Here is a 15,358-nt window from a genome sequence, read left to right as displayed (position 1 = left end):
CTTCTTCTTCTTCTTCTTCTTCTTCTTCTTCTTCTTCTTCTTCTTCTCCTTCTCCTTCTCCTTCTCCTTCTCCTTCTCCTTCTCCTTCTCCTTCTTCTTCTTCTTCTTCATCTTCTTGGGTGATTACAACGTACAACAAAAGGTTAGAGTTAACGTTACAGATCCCTGGAGGACAGTAGTTGCATCTGATAAGCCCACACCACTTTATAAGTCTAGTGCTGGCCATTTATAGCCCTGTTTTGAGCCACCTGTGGGGTTTAGTGGCCCTGGACGGGGGGAGTGATGGCCCACAGGACAGGTGATCACTGTGTCTGAGTGGAAAAGGGCCTGGGGAAGAAGTCTTACTTTTATGAATCTGCTAAATGACAGAACGTAGTAAAGTCAGATTGATCATGGTAACCTGGCAATGCGGGTCCTTTCACAAACCACAGGGGGAAGTGCTCTGTGGCCTCAATACCAACCAGACTTGATTTATCTTTTCACATGATGCTTAGCACAGTGATAATTTTGGGCAATGTATTTGTATGATTATCTGACTGGTGTTGACCACAAGGTCTGTGGGGAGGGGGACGCTTTGCTCACCATTGCATGTCCAGTGCCCAGGGGCTCAATGAACAGATGCCGAATGAATGAATGAATGAAGACATCATGTAGTAGGCTTTTCGTAGGTACTGGCACTTGCAGCTTCCTTGGGGGATAACCATGGGTCAGGGACAAGCTCTGTGCTTCCTGCTGTCTGAAGTACTGGATGATGCAGCCGGAGGCCAGAGGGGCTTCCCTGCTGTGCTGGCTCTTCCAGGCAGAGCTGAGCCCCTGTGTCGTGGCAGCTGTCCCAAATAAGCCAACAGTGTGATAGAAGACAGAAGGAGGATGCTACTGAGCGCGCGTCTGTGGTCTGCGTGGGCTCAAGACACCTTGGTATTTGCCAACGTCACCTTTTCTGAAAGCAAAATTGAACTAGAGCACACACACTAGGAAATGCCTTGCTTCTGCAGCTATGACCTCATACACTTCATCAGGAACCTTCTCTGCCTGGGAAGAACAATAGAGACCACTGTGTCTCCTACTCTCAGGCCCCAGGGTGGCCTTCTGAGAAAAGCCCCAGGTCCCAGGATTACAGCTCCTTGAAGGTGGGCAGGAAGAAAATGTTTCCCAGAGCAGGTATCAGTTACCTGAGAGTTTTTAGCAGCTTCTCTCTCATTTCTATCCAGGAATGTGGGAAGGAGGGGGGTCGGGTTTGCTTGGTCAGAGTACAACATTCAGGCACAGAGAAGGCTTATGAGGTGATAATGGCTTTCTCATAGTTACAGGGTCAAGAAGCCTGGCTCTGGGCCTGAATCCCCATCAGGGTATCAGAGGGGTGTTCATAAAGCTGTCCTTTCAGTATCTGGAAGGCATCCCGCCCTTGTCTGGGAGAGTCCTGAGCACCTCATCTCTCTGTAAACATCTGCAAAGCAACTCCTACTTTACTGAAGATTCTTTAAGCAGGACACTAGTCTTGGCTATTCAAAGGCATTTAAAGAGAGGGAAAGAGGAGAAAAATATAAGGGGAAGCCATAGCCTCCTGACATTAATGAGACACCTTCCATACCTCAACAGCTATTGATTCAAATTAAGTGTGGCTCTGGGCATGGCCCCCTGCTCTTGCTCAGGGTTACTGATGCTGCTATTAGCAAACACTTGTGGAGCATCATTTAAAGGGGCATTTAAACGCCCCCTTCCTGAGGGAGCAGGCTAGCCTGACTGGACACTCGTCAGTGAGCCAGGTTGGAGGTTGGAGTCCCAGAGAGCCCAAGGAGAGATAGTTGAAGCAAGAAGCTGATGCAGAGCTCTGGGGGAGGAACCAAAGCAAGGAATCAAATTCAAGGTCAAAGGGACAAATAGATCACAAAGAGGAGAGGGATCCATGGCTTATTAATGAGGGGCGGTCTATGAATAAGCAGAGATTTCTGATGAGCGCCATGCACACTCTTGGGGGTAGGGGGAGCCTGGTTTGCTACTAGAGGCCAAAGGTTGTGTCCATTTGACTAAAACTCACCAGGTAGAAATGGATACATGTGATAGGATATGTAGTGGGCCAAGAAATAGGGGTTCAGAGTTCTAGTCTTAGCTGTACCCCACTGAACTCTGGGGCCTTGGTCAAATGACCACCAGCCCTTTCTATACAATGAGGAGAAGGGGAAGATGGATCCAAAGGGCCCTGCCAGCTTAGACATTTTGGATGAGTCCTTTTAGGGTTACTTCCTACATTTAATTTTTTTGAGTTTCCATAATCACTTTTTTTCCTGTTAAAATGATGTCTCTGGGCTTTTCTCCTGCAGTAAACAAAACAAAACAAAGTAAACACACACACACACACACACACATACACACAAATCCTGGATCTCAAAGAATGTCTGTTTTGGTCTGAGGAGCAGAAGAGCAACACCTCCCATGATCCAGAGGCATTTTAGAGTTTGGGGTGTATCTGATGTGCAGGGAGAGCTCACTCTTAGAGCTGGGGATCATGTGACCTCCCTGGATCCTGAGAAGAGAATACAAGATCCTGGAGGAGACAAGAGGGGTTCCTAGCTAAGGCAGTTTGTGGTAATGGAGAAAGGGGGCCCTTACAACTTTGGAAAAGCCAAAACGTATCTGCTGAATAGGGCAAAGCCCGATCTGGGAAAGGAGCCAAGGCTGAAAATGGAAGCAGGTAACCGGGCCAGAAGCCAGGAAAGTGGGGAGCAGGACAAACTAAAAGGGAGAAAGGGGGTCTAGGTGCCGGCAAGTATTTCAGACCTGAGATGAACAGTGCCAGTGCTGGAACCTAGGGGGCTGGTGCAGAGTAGTTCACAGGACCAGGCAGAGGTAAGAGAAGAGGTTGCCTCCTAGGGCAGCTGCACATTTCCTACTTTAGTCTTTTAGTGGGCTAGCAGGAGCCCTGCCACCATCCACTTTGGATTGGTAGGCTTTAGGTACAATGGAATAATAATCTCTCTATTTCCCATGATGGTCAGTCTTCAGGTTGAGCCTGTGCCCTTGGTCTCACTTCGATCTCTCATCCTGCTGTTGGCCAGTCTGTTCCATTGCATTTCTATTAGAATCCCTGCCCTCCATGTTGGCCCTCTTGCCTGAGGATAAAACACTGATGGCCAAGGTCAGGTACTCCCCCTCTTGATCCTAACTGCTCTTCCAACAGAACTCAGAGTGGGCACTTCACATCCATGATTCGATACTAATCCACCTAGAGAAGGGGGAGGAATTTGGCATATATTGAGCTAGGTGCTTCAAACGCATCTTTGTCAATTTACACTCATTAAGGCACTAAAGAAAGAAAATTATTATTGTATCATTAGTAGTAGGCCATATGGTAAGACATTTACATGCCTTACATTTATTCTCTGCAACATCCCTACCAGGTAGAAACAATGTATCAATTTTACAGCTGGAGAAACTGAAGCTTAGAAAGGTGAAGCATGAAACGGTTAAGGGACTTGCTTCAAGTTACACAGGATTAAATTAACACACAGCCCTCAGGCTCCACAGTTAATCTTCTGTAGTTCAGAGAGTTTCGGTGTTTCCCTGTGATCACACAGCTAATAAGGATTGAGCTGCAAACCTGGATCCAAATCCGAAGCCCTTACTCTCCAACAGGAGACAAGAGGATGTGTCTCCTCCCACAGTGGCATCTTCTGGTGGGAGGTGGACAAGGACACCGTTGTCATAGGCGGCCGATCCCTGTCTCGGGCATGGGCTACTGAGGAGTCTCACATTGGCGGGTCCGGAGTCTGTAAGTCCACAGCGACCAGAGCAGGACTGAGCAGCACCCCCGTGGCTTCTCCGCACAGTATCAAGCCTGTTCCTGCGGGAGCTGCCCTTCTTCCTGCGCCTGGCCAAGCCTCGCGTCCTGCTCTGAGCCCTGCTGGGCCCTGTCCTCTGACCATGACCCTCTGACCATGACCCTTGGGCTTGCCCGTGGGGTTTTGACGACCTCTACTGCTCACGTCACCCCACTCTGTTGCCACACTCGGTGCCGCCTCACTACCCTCCGTCCTCGCTGGCTTCCTGTAGGGGCTCACTCTTTTGTTTTGGTCTCACTGTGTGTGTCTCCCGCTGTGAGTTCCTTAAAAAAATTAATTGATATTAAAAAATTAAAACCTGGGGAGGAGGGTGGAGATGGATAATTTACCTAGGGCTGCATATTCAAAAATGAGCACATAATTACTGTTTTTAAGTAAGGTGTCAGGAAGCAAGATTGATTTAAACCTGACATCTGTTTACACACAGTGAGCTGTCATTAGATGCATATGTTGGGTCAGAAGAGCGTCCCCATGACAGCTTCCTTTGGTTATGGAAATTTGACTCCATGTGTTTCTGCGAGGGGGCAGCAAGATGCCTTCCCAGTGGCTGCTCTCTCCCCCTCCCCCTCTCTCAAACCAACGCCATTTCCCACACCCCTACGATGTGTTTGATACTATCCTAAGCACAGGCAATGAAACGGGCAGTCTGAGGGATTGGGAAAGAATGTAGCAGAGAGGTTTAAAGAATGGGCTGTGAAGTCTGCAAGATCTGATTCTGAATTCCATCTCTGCCATGTCCTGGCCAGCAAGTCCCGTTAACTCTGTAAACCTCAATTTCCTTTCGCCACAAAGCAGGGATAATGACAGCACTCCCCTCACTGGTCAGCTATCAGATGGGAGTGATACGGAAGTGAGGGCACTTAGCTGGGAGCAGCCTGGAGTAGATGCTCGTAAATGGTAACCAAGGATATTAGTAATATCAGACGGGCTCTAGTCAAGGGAAGATCAACTTACTAAACAATCCAGTGGGTGTCAGGTGAGGTGCACTTTATTCGCTGTAGGAATTGGGGGGACAGAGGCATCAGCTTTCCAAGAGGCCACAGAAAGATGTTAAGGGTGAGGGGACACTTGAGCCCAGCCCCTCAGTAAGTTTCTGCGTAGGAGCAAAATGGAACTGATGGGAAGCGGGGCCCTACGTGTAGGAGACTGCCTGGGATGTCTTTCCCAAGTGTGCTCTCCGTGCAAATTCTGACGCGGCATAAGTGAACCACTCTCGAAGGAAACTTCCCTCTCAATCCATGCTCCATGGGCCGGTCCTTATTCTCATAACATAAGCCTCGCTCTCTGCCCGCACCTCATTGGTTTCTCCTGTTCTATAAATGACTTGTTACAACTTTTCTCCCGTGGATGCCTTGTCTTCCTTTTCCTTTCTTAAAGTGTTTGCATTTTTTCAGTCAAAGTTATACATATACATACTTTGAAAAGCCAAATGTAAGTACATGTTGTGTTAGGTAACAGAGCATTTTCCCACCTCCTGCAATCCTCTTCTCCCTATTCAGAGGCAACCCTCTCACCCCCTGTAGCTAATCACCTTGGTGCCCACTTCCCTTTCTCTATAAAACATGTCTCTGTTGCCTCCTCTTCTTTCCCCTGCTTTGTCATTACTCCTTGACCACCCACTGTGCGGGGTGGAAGATGAGATTTAGCTTCCTTTTTCCTCCAGCCCACCCACTAGGCACCCTTGTTGTTCTCCCCAGCCTTCCAATATACTTTGTTACAACTGGCGTTTAAATTATTATAACTGTGTGCGGTCGTGAATTGTGGCTAAGTTATGATACCCAGATATTTGGTCAAACACAGGTCTAAGTGTCACTGTGAAGGTATTTGTTAGGTGAGATTAACGTTTAAGTTACCAGACTTTGAGTAAAACAGATCATCCTCCATGATGTGGGTGGGGCTCCAGCCTGCAGGCCTGCTTTGATATTTTGGACCTGCCAAGCCCCACAATTGTGGGAGCTAATACCTTAAAATCTCTCTCTCTCTTTCTCCCCCTTTGCCTCTCTTTCCCTCCCTCCAGTTCTATTTTTCTGGAGAACCCTGACTATGCAAACAGTATTCGTGACTGAGCCATGAAAATAAACAAGGACTTTTTCTGCATAACTTCTTTTTCCCAAAAGGAAGAGTTGTCTTATCTTGTTGTAGGTGTTTGCTCAGTTTTCTGTTTGCTCATCACCAGCTCAGTCCCGATCTTGACCGTCTGCATCTCCTGAGACAGGCAGCTGCCTGCCATGTCCTCTGGATCTCACCTTCCTGAGGTAGCCTCTACCAATGGGGCGACTTCACGGGCAACCTGCACAGTTGCATAGGAACCTGGGCTTGGTTTAATGCTCTGCTGTTGTCATCTTTAAATTCTCAATCATTTTTTAAAAGATTTTAATTATTTGAGAGAGAGAGAGCGAGTACAAGCCGGGGAAGGGACAGAGGGAGGAGCAGACTCCCCGCCGAGCAGGGAGCCCGATGCGGGGCTCGATCCCAGGACGCTGGGATCAGGACCTGAGCTGAAGACAGACGCTTAACCGACTGAGCCACCCAGGCGCCACTTAATAATATTTTAATAAGGAGCCCCACACTTTCATTTTGCACTGTACCTTCCAAATTCTGTAGTTTGTCCTGGCGATCAGAGCTTTTCAATGAGCCCCAATCTAGACAGGTGCACAGCCGCCCTCCTGGTATTCCCCAGGTGTCTCCCTTCACCCATCATAGGGGTTACCTTTACCTCTGGTCTGTTCCCCTACCCAAATAAAAGTATCTTGAAAGTAGGTCTATATTTTACTCTTTTTTTTTAATCCCAAACACCTAGCAGAGTGCCTTAAGCATAGAGAAAATATGTAAGAGAAAGGTAGAATATTTAAATGGATAGAAGAGTAGGAGGGAGGGAGGACGACTTTTGAGGAAGCAGAAATGGTATGAAGAGATCAGGAGGCAGGACTGTGTGGTCAGCAGATGGAGCAGCATGAGGGCCTCAGAGAAGGGTGTGTTGGCACCGATGGGAAATGGTGTTAAAACCGTCATAGGAGCCACATTGTAGAGGGGCCCTAACACCAGACTAGGAATTTTCTGTAGACTTGTAGTCCCCCAAGGACTTATTTCTCCATCTAATGACACCTGATATGTGTAGTTAGAGAAACTCCAGCTGGGTAGAATTTCACGCTTTCCTTTTCTTGGCCCTGAAATAGGTAAATGGAGTAGAAGGGGTTGAGGGGAGACCTGACAGCTGACAAAAGGGAGCCCATAAGAGAGTGTTTCCTGTGAATTTTAAAACCCAGCCTAGTACAGAAGCAGGAGCAAAACCATTAGAACTCTGGAAGAGAGCCAGGGAGGTCTGGATAATGCTACAGCCAGACAGAACCACCCCACACCAGCAGCCCTGTTATCCCTACATTCACACGAATAAAGACCAGCAATCATTAGCACCTCATACGTGCCTCTGATCCTTGTGACATCCAACACCAAGACAATTGGGCTTCCCCTCTGGAGGTTTTCACACTATGATGTCTGTTTCTGGTAAATAGGAAGATTCGTGGTCTAATGGGAGACCTCTTGCTGTTTGAACCCAGCCACAACTTGTGTGATACAGAATCCTTGAGCTTTCTCCAGAAATAAAGGTACATTGCAGAATCCCTGGCAATATTGTTCCAAGAAGCATATCAGCATTCTAAAAGAAAGACATTTACAAGGTTTTGAAAAGGACTTAACTGATACCTGACAAATAGATTTTCCATACTGAAAGGTATGTGGAAGTATGTTCATTGCGGCACTCTTCATAATAGCCCAAATCTGATGCTAATGTAAATGAGGTTGTTTTCTTATTTCTCTCTCCTCTAGTTCTTTTTTTAGTGTTTAGAAGTGAAACTAAGTTTTGTGTATTGATCTAGTATCCTGCAATTTTGCCGAATATTTATTACTTCTATCAGTTTTTTAGTGGCGTCTTTAGGGTTTTCTATCTATAATATCATGTTGCCTACAAACAGAGACAGTTTTGCTTCTTCCCTTCCAATTTGGGTGGCTTTTATTTGTTTTGGTTATTTGTTTGGTTCAGCCAACCTGGGGAACAATTAGATATGGGGATGAAGGTGTTCGAACATGAAGTGTTTTAAAGTGTTTACTCAATTTCTTGGTGTTAACATATTAGGGCTTTTCCTAGAGGACAGCTTAGATGCTGTGTGCATTTGTAGGTAACGCTACAATTTCAGCTGAGCAGGTCTGAAGTCAGGTGGAATTGGAATAGATCACTGAACATACCTTAGCTTCCATTTTCTTACCTGAGAATGAAGTTAGTGTTGTCACCCATTTCACAGGGTCCTAATGAAGATTTAAACATATAACACACATCAAACACTTAATTCGGTGGGTAGCACATACTAAGTTCTCAGCCAGTGCCACTGATCCGATTCCTGTAAGCTAGCTTTAGTTGTAACTTTAGCTTTGTTTTCAGAACGAACTTCAGGAGCTCAACTGCCTGCGTTCAAATTCTGGACTTGCTGTGTGACATTAGCCAAGTCACTTCATTTCTTTGTTACTCAGTTTCCTCATTTGCAAAATGGAGATAAAATAATGCCTAGCTTATGTGTTTTTCTTAAGGCTTACTATCTGAACTTTGAGAACAGCTCCTGGTATATTTAGCAATCCAATAAGAGTCAGAGATTATTTCTGTTGTTATTTTGCTGCTGGGGTTTTCCAGAGTCTGTCAGGTATGGCCTTAAAAGCAAAGAGTAGAATGACAGGGTGAAGCCGAGAGTTAATTACTGGGCTGTCCAGTGAGCACAAGTGTCGCCAGGAGAGGCCCAAACTGAAACGAAGTAGGAGCCGAGGATTTGGAACCAGAAAAGTAGGTGAGTTACCAGGACTCAAAGCTTGACCAGAGAACAGCAAGGGTCTGAGCTCCTGAGCGTACGGTTAGTGCATGTCTATGAATGTGTGTAGGAAACTCATTTGCTCTGCATCTGTAATAGGTCACACACCGTGGTATTCATGTTCCAACCATTGTCAGATTCAATCTCCCCAGTAACTCTGAAAGTTGTAATGAAGAAAACAAGCTTCAAAGAGGTAAAGTCAATCGCTTAGGTCAAGTGGTTGGTATGTGGGGGACTAAGACGGAGATCCAGACACAGCTCTTAAGCTGATAACTATACCTCCCGACCAGCCTGCCTCCCCGCAGTGCCAAGATCTGAGCATTATGGGTAGTATCCCTCCCTTATGAGGAGAGTTGCCAGATCGCATCTGGAGGTGTGGCAGCATGGGATATAGTTATGGCCACAAACATATAAATGGCTTGAACTCTTATGACAGGGTAAAGTATTTATTAGCAATTATTCACTGTGCTAGAGGGCATTCTAACCTGACTCCATGCCTCAGCTTTCCCCCTTCCCCAACACACACCTGTCCTACCCTAGGAATTCACTTCCGAGGTCTTGGTGTATTACTCGGTTTCCTTCATCTCTTGCAAGGTCTTCTTGCTCACCCTAACTCTCCTCTCTGTCAATCCCCATTTTCCTTCCGTATAAATAACTATATCTGGAACCAGAGAAGCTGTGTGATTATTGCTAAAGTTGGTGGACAATGGGGAATTTCCTTCTTGGTAGACAGCTTCCATCTTAGATGGTGGTTTCCCGGGGTTTCACTGTGGTCTTTAATTGTATGCATGTTTATGGAAGAAGAGTAGGTAAAACAAAGAAACTTTGGGCTAGGCCCTTTGGTCTCGTTCTTTAGAAGACACTTGACTGGCCAAGAATTGAAAATCCTCTGGTCCCCAGTGTCCCAAGTGACAGTGACAGCCGCAGACCCGTCACTAAGTTGTCACAGAGCTTTTCATGTGAAACCCCCATCATTATACGAGCTGATTCATTCTTATATTCATTCTAATTCTTTCCCTCCCTCTCTTCTCTGTCTCTTCTCTGTCTGGGGCTCAGTCAACTTCCAGAAAAAGCCACAGTGTGATTCATAAGCCTAAATCAATGTTAAGATTCGCTGCACAGTGTAAAGTTGCCAATTTAGGTTTTCTAACAGAAAGAAGAGAAATTATTAAAGAATTATCCAGCTTTGTTGAGACCTGGGCGATTAGTTTCTTGAGTGTTGCAGAGCCACTAAAAGTATCCGCTGCTTATTTGCAGAATTAAAAAGCCTTGGCTATTATTTCTTGTTTAACAAACTTTGACCACACTCAGACTGGAGAGCTCCATACAAAAGATGTACAAGCCTGAAAAAAAATTAAAAAAAAAAAAAGCTGATTAAATTTTAACCAGCTGCTGGGCAGATAGTTTGCCTGAGGCACATTTGTCAGTTTCAAAGGGTCTTTTTATTAATTTTGCATTTTGTATTTTGTTAGTGGAAAGAGCTCCCTCTTTGGGGACTGCCAAAAGCTATAGGCTGCGAATCTTCAAGCAGCCCAAGGACGCTTCTGAGAATGCCAAGTAGATTTGGATTCCTGAGCATTCCCCATTACAGGAGCTTTATCGGTCCTAAAAATATATTAACTTTAGGGGTGAGCTATTTGAATTAACTTTATAGGATCCCTACTGGCTCTGCTTTGGTAAATGTAAATCCTGCTATTTGTATGTAAGACTATGTATGACCTTGCTGTGTGAACTTGAGCATTTGCTTGACCTCTGTGAGACTCAGGTTTCTGGTCTATAAAATAACAGGGTGAGGAGTTTATCCTCATTGACCCTGCCACTGTGGGTTAGCTAGTTGATGACTGGCTGGGGCGTTCTGATACAATAAAACTCTCACATATTTTTCTTTTTTGTTATCACTACATTATTATCAATAACTAGGATTTATTAACAATTTTGTATACCTGGTGTCACGCTGAGTACTTTACATACATTTTAATATTTATTTTTTTCGGAGAAAACTTCTGAGACTGGCACCATCGTCATTCCCATGTCACCGATGAGGCAACCAAGTGTACCAGAGATTAAGAAATTCACCCGAAGTTAAACACTGTAGTCAGCAGGTGGCTGAGTCCGGATCTGGAAATAAGCCTGCTTCATGCCAGGAGCCGTGCTATGAAACGGCCGGTTTCCTTGCTCTGGAGGTAAAGACCTCCTTCTGTTTCTGGGCTAGAGATGTGCCCAGACTTCATACAAATATTTCCAAAATTCACACCCATTGGGGATTGGATGTAGTGAAAATATTTATGCCCAACTCAAAGCTGTCCTGAAAGATTCAGACAGGCCTCTTTCAGCTTCAGCAGCTCCAGGCTGGAGGGGGCCGCCTGAAGCGGAGAGACAATTTGTGAAAAGGAGGCAGAACTCAGGGGTTAAATGGAAAATACAAACCTCTTCTGTGATGCTGGGAATTTCCTAAGTTCCACTCAGGCATCTTCAAACAGCATTAAATACAAAGTAAAAAAGTCTACCCTCAGGCTAGAATTTGTAGACAACTTACCTGCAGGAGAATATGGCTAAATTTCTGCCTGAAGACAAAGAATCAGGGCTTACATTTAAAAAGCAGAAGGAAAAAGCAATATATATATATATATACATACACACACACACACACATATATATATATATATATATTCCTGAATGTATACTTCTTTTTTGTATTGCAGCTTTTTAAATATATTTTATACATAAATATATAGTTTCACCAGTGAGACTTTTTATGCCAAATCAATACCTGGCAGACTGACTTTTGCATTATTTAGTGTCCCTACCAACTGGGAGGGACAAGGTAGTATCAGCCTCAATGTGATCATATTTCCATGGTCTTTAAGTTCCTGCAGAGGATTCTTTTACTCCACTGCTGAAAGCAAATTCTCTGGGATATGTTGCCCTATGATGAATGTGGCTTTTCTACTTGCTGCTCATCTGGCTTGGGTTCTTCAATCATGATGACTTAACCTATTGATTAAAAAGGGGGGAAGCAAATTGCACAAAGCTCTTCCATGATACTTGGGGTGGAGGAGTGGGACACGTCCCAAAGGGGCTTGTTTCAATCATTTTGAACTCAACTCTTCTGACTTTCTGTAATCATACTTGGCCTGCTGTTCAGTGTATCGTAGCTTAGCATGATGGAGTGTTTGCTTAGACTGGTCCAGGAACCCCTAAGAAATTCCACACCAGTGTTAGTCAATGAAATAAAGCATATGCTTTTCTAATAACATGCAAATGTTATTTTATTTGGTAAACGCTTATAGACGTTAAAAAAAAAAACTTAGAAAGTAAAGGAAACTTGGGGCACCTGGGTGGCTCAGTTGGTCAAGTGTCCAACTCTTGATTTCAGCTCAGGTCATGATCTTAGGATCGTGAGATTGAGCCCTGCATCAGGCTCCACACTCGGCGTGCTTGTCAGTCTGCTCGTCCCCCTCCCTCTTCTCTTCCCCCTGCTCTCTCTCAAATAAATAAATAAATAAAATCTTAAAAAAGAAGTAAGGGAATAAAATATACTGGACACACAGTTAAAGAAATGTAGGAATTTCAGGCTCAGGGAAACAACATAGTTTGCATAGGATTATACAGAATGTTAGGAGCAGAGTCAGGTTTAGGATCTGGTTTGTCATACTTGGCCCAGTTCTCTTTGCACAGCACATGCATTTTCCCAAAATTACAATCATGATGTCGCATGAGTCTGTTGCATTGGATTCATGTTAAGTTTAGAATTTCTGTATCTTCCTGGTGAATTGAACCTTTATCTTAAGTAGTGATCAATAATAACACTTCCATATCTATTCATGCTTCTAATGTATTTGTTATTTATTATTTATTATTTCAGTTTCTCTGGGCCAAGATCTAGGCATGGCTTTGCTGGGTCCATGCTTCACAGTCTCTCATGAGGCTGCTATCAAGGTGTCCTTCCAGGGTCTGCAGGCTCATCTGAAGGGGAAGGTCAGCTTGTCGTTGTCTGCAGCATTCAGTGGATTCTTCACAGGAAGTTGGACCAAAGGTCTTGGTTACTCTTTGGTGGTTGGCCTAAGATTGCTCTCAGTTCCTTGGCCACATGGACCTCTCTAAGTGGAAGCTTGCTTCCTCAAGATGTTCGAGCTAGGGGAGCAATAGAGAGAGTCTACTGAGCAAGGCAGAAGTTATAATCTTTTGTAACAGAGTCCTGGACATTGCCTCAACATATTTATTTTATTGGTTAGAAGCAAGTTACTCAAGCAGGGAGGATACAAGGTTGGGAGTACCAGGAGGTGGGGGCCATCTTCAAGGACGCTAACCACATCTAGTTTGTCTGATGTTAATACATCCACCCTTGCTTTCTTTTGGTTAAAATGCATTTGATATCTCTTTTTCTATTCTTTTACCTTAAGCTTTCCAGTTCTCATGTTTTAGGGATGTGTCTTGCAAAGAGCATATAACTAGGTTTTGCTTTGTTATCCAAACTGAAAATTGTTATCCTTAATTGATGAGTTTAATCTCTTTATGCTTCTTTTTTTTAAATTTTTTTATTGTTATGTTAATCACCATATATTACATAATTTGTTTTGGTGTACTGTTCCATGATTCATTGTTTGTTCATAACACCCAGTGCTCCATGCAGAATGTGCCCTCCTCAATACCCATCACCAGGCTAACCCATCCCCCCACCCTCCTCCCCTCCAGAAACCTCAGTTTGTTTTTCAGAGTCCATCATCTCTCCTGGTTCATCTCCCCCTCTGACGTACTCCCCTTCATTCTTCCTCTCCTGCTATCTTCTTCTTTTTCTTTTTTCTTAAATTATGTTGCGTTATTTGTTTCAGAAGTACAGATCTGTGATTCAACAGTCTTACACAATTCACAGTGCTCACTGTAGCAGATACCCTCCCCAATGTCTATCAACCAGCCACTCCCTCCCTCCCACCCCCGACCACTCCAGCAACCCTCAGTTTGTTCCTGAGATTAAGAATTCCTCATATCAGTGAGGTCATATGATACATGTCTTTCTCTGATTGACTTATTTCACTCAGCATAACACCCTCCAGTTCCACCCATGTCGTTGCAAATGGCAAGATCTCATTCCTTTTGACGGCTGCATAATATTCCATTGTGTATATATACCACTTCTTCTTTATCCATTCATCTGTCGATGGACATCTTGGCTCTTTCCACAGTTTGGCTATTGTGGACATTGCTGCTATAAACATTGGGGTGCACGTACCCCTTCGGGTCCCTACATTTGTATCTTTGGGGTAAATACCCAGAAGTGCAATTGCTGGATCGAATGGTAGCTCTAATTTCAACTGTTTGAGGAACCTCCATACTGTTTTCCAGAGGGGTTGCACCAGCTTGCATTCCCACCAACAGTGTAGGAGGGTTCCCCTTTCTCCACATCCCCGCCAACATCTGTCGTTCCCTGACTTGTTAATTTTAGCCATTCTGACGGGTGTGAGGTGGTATCTCATTGAGGTTTTGATTTGGATTTCCCTGATGCCGAGCAATGTTGAGCACTTTTTCATGTGCCTGTTGGCCATTTGGATGTCTTCTTTGGAAAAATGTCTGTTCATGTCTTCTGCTCATTTCTTGATTGGATTATTTGTTCTTTGGGTGTTGAGTTTGATAAGTTCTTTATAGATTTTGGATACTAGCCCTTTATCTGATATGTCATTTGCAAATATTTTCTCCCATTCTGTCGGTTGTCTTTTGGTTTTGTGGACTGTTTCTTTTGCTGTGCAAAAGCTTTTTATCTTGATGAAATCCCAATAGTTCCTTTTTGCCCTGGCTTCCTGTGCCTTTGGTGATGTTTCTAGGAAGAAGTTGCTGCGGCTGAGGTCGAAGAGGTTGCTACCTGTGTTCTCCTTTAGGATTTGGATGGAATCCTGTCTCACGTTTAGGTCTTTCAACCATTTGGAGTCTATTCTTGTGTGTGGTGTAAGGAAATGGTCCAGTTTCATTCTTCTGCATGTGGCTGTCCAATTTTCCCAACACCATTTGTTGAAGAGACTGTCTTTTTGCCATTGGACATTCTTTCCTGCTTTGTCGAAGATTAGTTGACCATAGAGTTGAGGGTCCATTTCTGGGCTCTCGATTCTGTTCCATTGATCTATGTGTCTGTTTTTGTGCCAGTACCATACTGTCTTGGTGATGACAGCTTTGTAATAGAGCTGGAAGTCCGGAATTGTGATGCCGCCAGCTTTGCTTTTCTTTTTCAGTATTCCTCTGGCTATTCGGGGTCTCTTCTGGTTCCATACAAATTTTAGGATTATTTGTTCCATTTCTTTGAAAAAAGTGGATGGTATTTTGATGGGGATTGCATTGAATGTGTAGATTGCTCTAGGTAGCATTGACATCTGCACAATGTTGGTTCTTCCAATCCATGAGCATGGAACGTTTTTCCATTTCTTTGTGTCTTCTTCAATTTCTTTCCTGAGTATTTTATAGTTTTCTGAGTACAGATCCTTTGCCTCTTTGGTTAAATTTATTCCTAGGTATCTTATGGTTTTGGGTGCAATTGTGAATGGGATCGACTCCTTGATTTGTCTCTCTTCTGTCTTGTTGTTGGTGTATAGGAATGCCACTGATTTCTGTGCATTGATTTTATAGCCTGCTACTTGACTGAATTCCTGCATGAGTTCTAGCAGTTTTGGGGTGGAGTCT

The 15,358-nt window shown here is 44.3% G+C and overlaps 1 long non-coding RNA gene across 1 annotated transcript in view; it reads left to right on the top strand.

The window, feature by feature from the left end:
* The first annotated feature begins 4,597 nt into the window (after window positions 1-4,597).
* The window catches only part of LOC141370892 (uncharacterized), a 35,500-nt gene continuing 24,739 nt past the window's right edge, over window positions 4,598-15,358 (top strand). The window contains exon 1 of the long non-coding RNA XR_012375372.1: window positions 4,598-4,815. This is a non-coding gene — a long non-coding RNA (uncharacterized lncRNA). The remainder of the gene's footprint in view (window positions 4,816-15,358) is intronic.

The sequence above is a fragment of the Callorhinus ursinus genome, unplaced genomic scaffold, assembly GCF_003265705.2.
Source record: "Callorhinus ursinus isolate GAN/ISIS: 27379988/994484 unplaced genomic scaffold, GSC_fseal_2.0 scaffold49, whole genome shotgun sequence".
Taxonomy (NCBI): domain Eukaryota; kingdom Metazoa; phylum Chordata; class Mammalia; order Carnivora; family Otariidae; genus Callorhinus; species Callorhinus ursinus.
Note: the sequence above shows the minus strand (reverse complement) of the source record. Positions and strands in the feature narration are given on the sequence as shown.